The following is a 7,155-nucleotide window of genomic DNA, read 5'->3' as shown; positions in this document are numbered from 1 at the left end:
AGATAATGTGAAACTATCATAGCAGAAGAAACTTAAGAGACCTGGTTGTGACAGATGTGGGTCCTGGGCTGTGAAAAGGTTGTAAGTGAGAAGCAGCACCTGGAATCGATCCTGAAGCCTGATCTGACACACTTGGAGTGATTTCAGAATGTGTTTAATATGCATACTATGCCTTGAGCCTAATGTAATTGAGTTGCAGAATTCTGTACCAGCTAATTCAAGGGCAGACCCAGGTGGAATGTTGTTGTTGTTGTTGTTGTTGCTATTTATGTCATTTATAGTCCACCTTTCTCACTGAGACTCAAGGCGGATTACACAGTATGAGGTTAGTACAATCAGTATCAAGAACATTTCAATACAGTATCAAGGACATTTCCATAAACAATGCCATAGGGTAACTAGATACAAGTTTAAAAGACATAGTATTAGCAAGACTCCACTACAGAGTAGAAAAAATACTGAAGCAGGACATAATCAATTCTAGGACTAATATTAGACAACATGGAGCACTGGTGGTACATAGGAGTGCATATTTAAAGCAGCAGATAATATATAAGGCAAAATAGTGATGAAGTCTATGATCCCGAATTAATTAGTGAAGCATCTGAGACCCTGTCCCTAACAATACCACCCTCCCGCTTGAGTAAAAAGCCTTTTTGAATAATTCGGTTTTGCATCGTTTACGAAAAGCCAGTAGAATGGGGGCTCTTCTGACTTCCTCAGGCAAGTCATTCCACAGGTTAGGGGCCACCATAGAGAAAGACTCGTTCTCACCCATTCCACTTTTGGGTTACCTGGCCAAATTAATCCTTTTTGATCGTCCATCGTATAGATGTGGCAGGCTTAGGTCAGATGCCAATATGCCATTGCCCATAATTTTTTGGGACCTCTGGACTTTTGTGCATGGGTGTCCACTTTGGAACGTCTGGAGACCCCAGGACAAGTGGGCCAGGGGTTAAGGATTCCCCCACTATCATGGTACTGCCAGGAACTCTGTACGTACTCCAAGGAACCTAATACAGTCCAGGTAAAGTTTACTTAACCGAGGTAGATCAAATTTCTTGCTTTTAAGAGACTGTATGTTGTGATTGTGTTTTTAATTTTATCTTGCTTTTATGCATGGAAGATGCCTCCTTACTTTGATCCGGTTGTCTAGGCACATGTATCCCGCCGCAATAACCACATGGCTAGACTACTGTATTATGTTTCTCCATGGCAGCTTCGCTCATCTGAACAGGGTCTCCTGCAGGTGCCAGGCTGTACACAGGTAAAGTCAGCAGCAGCCCATACACAGGCTTTCTCATGCAAACCCCATTGGTCCAAGTACCCAGATTCTCTAGGAGGTGCTCTTGAGCCATACTTCAATAAAGTGATAGGGAGTGTAGACTAGACTATTGTGCACTGTTTGTTACTTTAAGTATGTTCCTTTCCATGTCATTATGTCATGTCAAATTGTTTGTTTCTTCCAGCTGTGTACCAATTTTTTGTTTCCTTTGAAATATCTGCAATCTATACCCTGTTGTATAGTTTACTGAATATTGAATTGCATGGTGTTATCTGCCTTGAGACTCAGTGAGAAAAGTGAACAATAAATAATGTAAATAAATAACTAAAATCAAATCTGATGTCGCCCTGGTTTGCAGTGCCATGGTCCATTGACAGGGGCAGCGATGTTCCTGGCTGCCAGGCTATGAAAGTGTGGATCTGATTTAGAGAAACCCTCTCTGGGTCTGGAATGGGAGCCCCCCCCCCACTGTCTTGATTGCCCCTGGGCATGGGATGAGTGCTCTGGGCGCAGAATTAAAAACCCCAGAGTGGGATGAGAGTATCCCATTGAGATAGCAATAGAGGCTGATCCCTTGCTGTGGGCTATCATGTTTATTTGATGCTGGGTAACTTCTACCTGCCCTTTCCTCAGATGCTGTGTTTCCGTTGTCTCTCCTGGGTCCCTTAAACTGCCAAAATGCCCTTGAAGGGTTAAAGAGAGAGAGAGCTGTAGTCCTAGAGAGGCACATGGGGGGGGGGTAGATGAAAGCCATTTCCTGTCCCCCTCCCCTTTGCACAAGTCTCTGGGCTGTTGCTGGAACGGAGGGATCTGGTGAGCTCAAAGGGTCCTTGGAGGTGGAAAGTATGGGAAGGGTCTGCATTGTAAGGCCCAAAGCAGAGAGACAGAGGGAGGGCTCCGTGGGGCAGACGGAAAGAGCCGCGATGTCCTGCAAAGGGTTGAGGTGCAGAATCCAAAGCTGGGACTTAGAGAAGCAAAAGAGGGGATCATGATGGGAGAAAGTTTTTTCCTGACTCGCCCCCCCCGGTCCCTTGAAGCGGCCTTTGCGTCTCCCAGATTGCTGGTTGAATGGCTGGGAGGGAATCTGGTGAGCTCAGAGGGGCTGGGGGGGGGCGGCGGGGGAGGTGAGCTGCAATGCAAGGTCGAAAGCAGCAGGGGTGTGGGTGAGAGACAGTCTTCCCGCCTATTCTCACCCCTTTCTTTTAGAAAGGAAAAAGAGGGAGGAAAGTGCAGAGAGGTGAGGGGAAGAAGGAAGGCACATAATGCAGGAGGGGAGAAAGGACTGGCCGGGGGGGCGGGGGTTAAGAGGGAGATTTTTGGTGCAGGGTCTTTGCAGGAGAGGTGCTGAGGAAAGGCCCAAGGGAGCTGAGAAGGGCGGTGTTAAGTGGGGGACAGAGACTGTGGCTCTTGACCCTCGGAAACCCCACACAAACAGAACCAGAGCAGAAAGGGGGATTTTCGGAGGAAATCTTCCTCAGTATCAGTGCTGTATTGGGAAATTGAAGCAGATGTGTTAGGCCTTTTCCACGGGGATTATTTGCCAAATTTAATGTTTCCCAACCTATCATGGAGCTTTTGGGGACATCCTAGAGTTTCCTCAGCTTTTCTCTGATGTTATCCAAACCTGCTTTGTTGTCAAGTTGAAGTTCGCAACCAAGCCTGAATGGCTGCCAATTCACCTTCCCCTGTTTCATCCCAAATGGAAGCCATTTCCCCTTCTCCTCCCATTAAGCAGAGAGGGGAGGGTCTTTTGGAGGAATTTCATCAGCACTTGAATATTGTGTTTCATTTATCAGGTTATACTGTTGGAACAATATTCAATTGCTGATTTTACAAACCAACTTAAAAACTCCCTAGTGTGTGTGTTTGGTGGGTGGGGGGCACTGTTGGGAGTCTGGGGCAGGGAAAATGTGGGGGAAACTGCCCTGTGGAAGCCCCATTGCCCTTGGACTGTATCTGCACAGCAGCACCAATGGGGGACTCTCACAAATGTGTTACTTGATGGTGGGGGGCTAATTTATATCCCGCTGCCGCCTTTCTCCTTCAGCCTTGTTCTGGTCAATCTTGGGGACTGTTTTTCTACTCTAATGGGCATGCAGAAACGTTTTTTTTTCTTTTCTATTAACTCCGTGCCTGGCACGTGTATGAATCTGAGTCTCAGACCTGGTCCAGGAATCCAAGAGGAATCGGCAGCAGAGACCTGAGTGGTGGAATGGATGGCATTAATTTAGGCCGTTTTCTCTTGTTTTTTTCTATGCATAGATTCAAGGCTGTGGGTGGAGGAACACATTTTCCTTCCTTCGAAGTCTCCCTACCACAGAAAAGCTTCATTTCCAGCACAGGCAGAGAGGGCCAATTTTTTTCCCCTTCAGAGGTAGTTTTCTCTGAGCAAGGAATGTTTTGTTCTTTTCTGGCATCTCCCTCCTGCCACCTTGTCTCAGGCTGTCCGTCCCATCACCTCAGGTCTGCCACCTCCTTCCCAGCACCTCATTCTGTAACTTCTATGGGGCAGGCCGGAGGGCCTGGGCTTCCCTCAGCCAGGAGAAGCGAGTGGTGTGGCTTTGGGCAGGGTCAGGAACTCCTTGGCTTGAATGGATCTGCAGAGATTGTGAAGAACCTTTTAAAAGATGGGAAGGGGATGGATAAATAAGGAAGGTGGGTCCACCCTTTGAAAGAATGGCTATGCAGGAGGAGGGAGGAGAGATTTCGGGCAATCCTAGATCAAATGCAGTCTCTCGAGCTGTGCCCCAAAGCCAATCCAGACAGAGGTTCACTCAAGGGACTCACACAGAAAGAACGTGTGTAGCAAAAAGGGTTTCCCACCCTCTTTCTTTCCTTCCCTCCCGGACTGCAGTGAAAAGTCACCGTCGATACCTTCTTTTGCATCTCCTTCATGTGGTGAAGAAAGAGGAGCCGCCATGCAGCCATCTCAGGTATGGGGTGGGAGGGGGTCAGTGGAGAGATGGGCAGGGGACTGCAGGGATGTTTCCTTCTCTGTTGTAAGGCTCAGAGAATTGGGTTCCATGCCCTTGTTTCTGGTTTTGGAAGATGTTGGAGCTGCTCACTGCAGGGGTGGGAAAATTTTCACCCTCTGTCTAGGAAGGAATGTGCAAAGAAACCAAAGCAGGGGCTATGAATCAATTCTGGACCACAAATTTCCCACAAAATATGACTTGATCCTTTATCATATGAACATCCCCAGCCTCTTCCCCACAAAGCAGTTTTCCCAGCCCTTCTGGGGGCAGCCCTTCTGTCTCCAAGATGGCCGGAAGGGGGAGCCAGATGTCCCCATGGGACTCTTCTTTCATCTTCTTTTCTTTGTGCTGGTCTTCCAGTAATAATTTTCTATCTCTGTTTTTCGTTCTCCCCTGCCCATGGATCACCTTTCCAATGATGTAAAGAAACTGCACTCCTCTTCTTCTTCCAGGATTCAGTGTCCTTTGAAGAGGTGGCTGTATATTTCTCCCAGGGGGAGTGGATCCTGCTGCGCCCAGCCCAGAGAGCTCTGTACAAGGAAGTCATGCTGGAGAATTTTGGCCATGTGGCCTCACTGGGTGAGGATCCCTTTCTCCTAGGCTGCCTCCTTCTTGTGACTATAAGGGAGTCCTTGATGTTGAAGGACGTGGTCAATTGGTCTTCCCTGGGCCCGTTGCCTGATCTCCGCCACACTCCACGATCCTTTCTCTGATGAGGGGGGGAGGGATTCTGGGTTCTCCTTGCAGAGAGGGATCTCCTGTCTGGCAATCCTGTGTTTGGATCACATGAAGGACTATTGGAATAGGTGCCAAAGGATGGAGAAGGTAGGAGGCTCAAAGCAGGGGCTTCTCTCCAGTCTGGGCCTTGCCTTCCCTGGGCTGCTGCTGTGTAGGGGACTCTGCTGGCTTCTCTGCCCCTGTACTTAGTTCTCAGCTGGCCTTTCCATCTCAGTTGGGTAAGAAGTAGGCACAGAACTGCCAGTGCCAGATAGATAGTTCTTGACCCTGTATGGTACTCCACCCAACCCTGTTGCTTTCCTGTTGTGTATTTCTGGAGGAGCAATCGACTTGGGGTAGAATTGTTGCATTGATGTGCATTAAAAGTATCATTAATCTGGTTTTTCCCCTTGATGAAAAGGATCGCAGATTGTCAAACCTGACCTCGTATGCTGGCTGGAAGAGGAGGAACAGCTGCTTCCCCTGACCTCTGATGAAGAGGAGAGATTGGCAGGAAGCGGCTCGGGTCTATCATGGGATTGTGTGAGGTCTGCAGCTCCTTCCAAAGGTGGGTGTATTTCTGTGGCATTCTTCATCCTCACAGTTACTTCTCCTCAAAAGAGACTAATGATATGCAGATGCTGAGATGTTGCCTGTAGATATTGAACATATGAAAGACGCAACTACCTTGTGCCTAGTCAGATCACTTCTGCCAAGTCCTCTCCGAGTGACAGGGCTGTCTGGCCAAGGGACCGTCTTCCTTCTGAGATCCCTTGAACTGGAGGTCCCAGGCCTTGATCCCAGGACGTTGAGAAGCAAAGCACGTGCTATACTGCAGGGGCATGACCCAAAGGAACTCTAGAAAGCTCTCCTGAACACATTTTTGCTCCCTCTGTAGCACAGAGCAGTCCTGTACGTGACTGCAGGATCTGACACATACAATAGGCCAATCTAAAATCCAGCATCTTGCTTTTGATAGTGTTGATTGGCAATTTTTATGGGCACCACTGAAAAAGATTGGGACAGGATCTGATTTTCTTTCATGGCTATTTTCTTTTTACTTCTGCATGCTAGTGAATGAGATTTGTTCCGCTAATCTAAAGTGAGATAGGAAAATTAGGCAAAATCTTGTTCAGATTAGATTACCTTCTTTTCCATCGGTCAGGTCACCTCCGTCCAGACCCTCTCCCATATATACTGAAATATGAACCATTGTCCCTCTCTTTGAATGTGCCCTTTTCTTTCTTTCAGGAGGAGGGTGGGAGACAGCAAATGAAACAAAAGAGCATCCCGTGATGACAGAAGAGGATGCATTTCCCCATCTGAAAGACTATGTTGAACACTGTGATAAACAGAGTAAGGAAGAAGGGAAAAACTCACCCAAAGAAAGAAATAATTCTAGTCACTTACAGGATAAGGATTCTCAGCACCAAAAAATATACAAAGACAATAGGAGTGAGCACACTGCTAGAGGGGGAAATGATCCTGAAAAGTCACGTATTAATATTCAATGGAACACTTCCAAGAAGAAGAAAATAGATAAATGTGTAGAATGTGGGAAAATATTCAAGCAAAGTGGAAGCCTAATTTCCCATCAAAGAATTCACACAGGTGAGAAACCATATAAATGTCTGGAATGTGGGAAAAGATTCAGCCAGCGTGGAAATCTTACTGTCCATCAAAGAGTTCACACAGAGGAGAAAGCATATAAGTGTATGGAGTGTGGGAAAAGTTTCAGGCAGAGTAGGGATCTTACTGTCCATCACAGAATTCACACAGGGGAAAAACCATATAAATGTCTAGAGTGTGGCAAAAGATTCAGGCAGAGTGGAGAACTTACTGGCCATCAAAGAGTTCACACAGGGAAGAAACCACATAAATGTCTGGACTGTGGGAAAAGATTCAGGCGGGGTGGAGATCTTACAGTCCATCGAAGAGTTCACACAGGGGAGAAACCATATACATGCCTGGAGTGTGGGAAAAGATTCAGGCAGAGTGGAGATCTTACTGTCCATCGAAGAGTTCACACAGGGGAGAAACCATATAAATGCCTGGAGTGTGGAAAAAGTTTCATGATGAGTGGAAAACTTACTGTCCATCAAAGAATTCACAAAGGAGAGAAACCATATAAATGTCTCGATTGTGGGAAAAGATTCAGGCAAAGTGGAGATCTTACAG

Source organism: Eublepharis macularius, chromosome 4, assembly GCF_028583425.1.
Source record: "Eublepharis macularius isolate TG4126 chromosome 4, MPM_Emac_v1.0, whole genome shotgun sequence".
Taxonomy (NCBI): domain Eukaryota; kingdom Metazoa; phylum Chordata; class Lepidosauria; order Squamata; family Eublepharidae; genus Eublepharis; species Eublepharis macularius.
The sequence above is the reverse complement of the archived record's forward strand: the minus strand, read 5'-3'. Positions refer to the sequence as shown.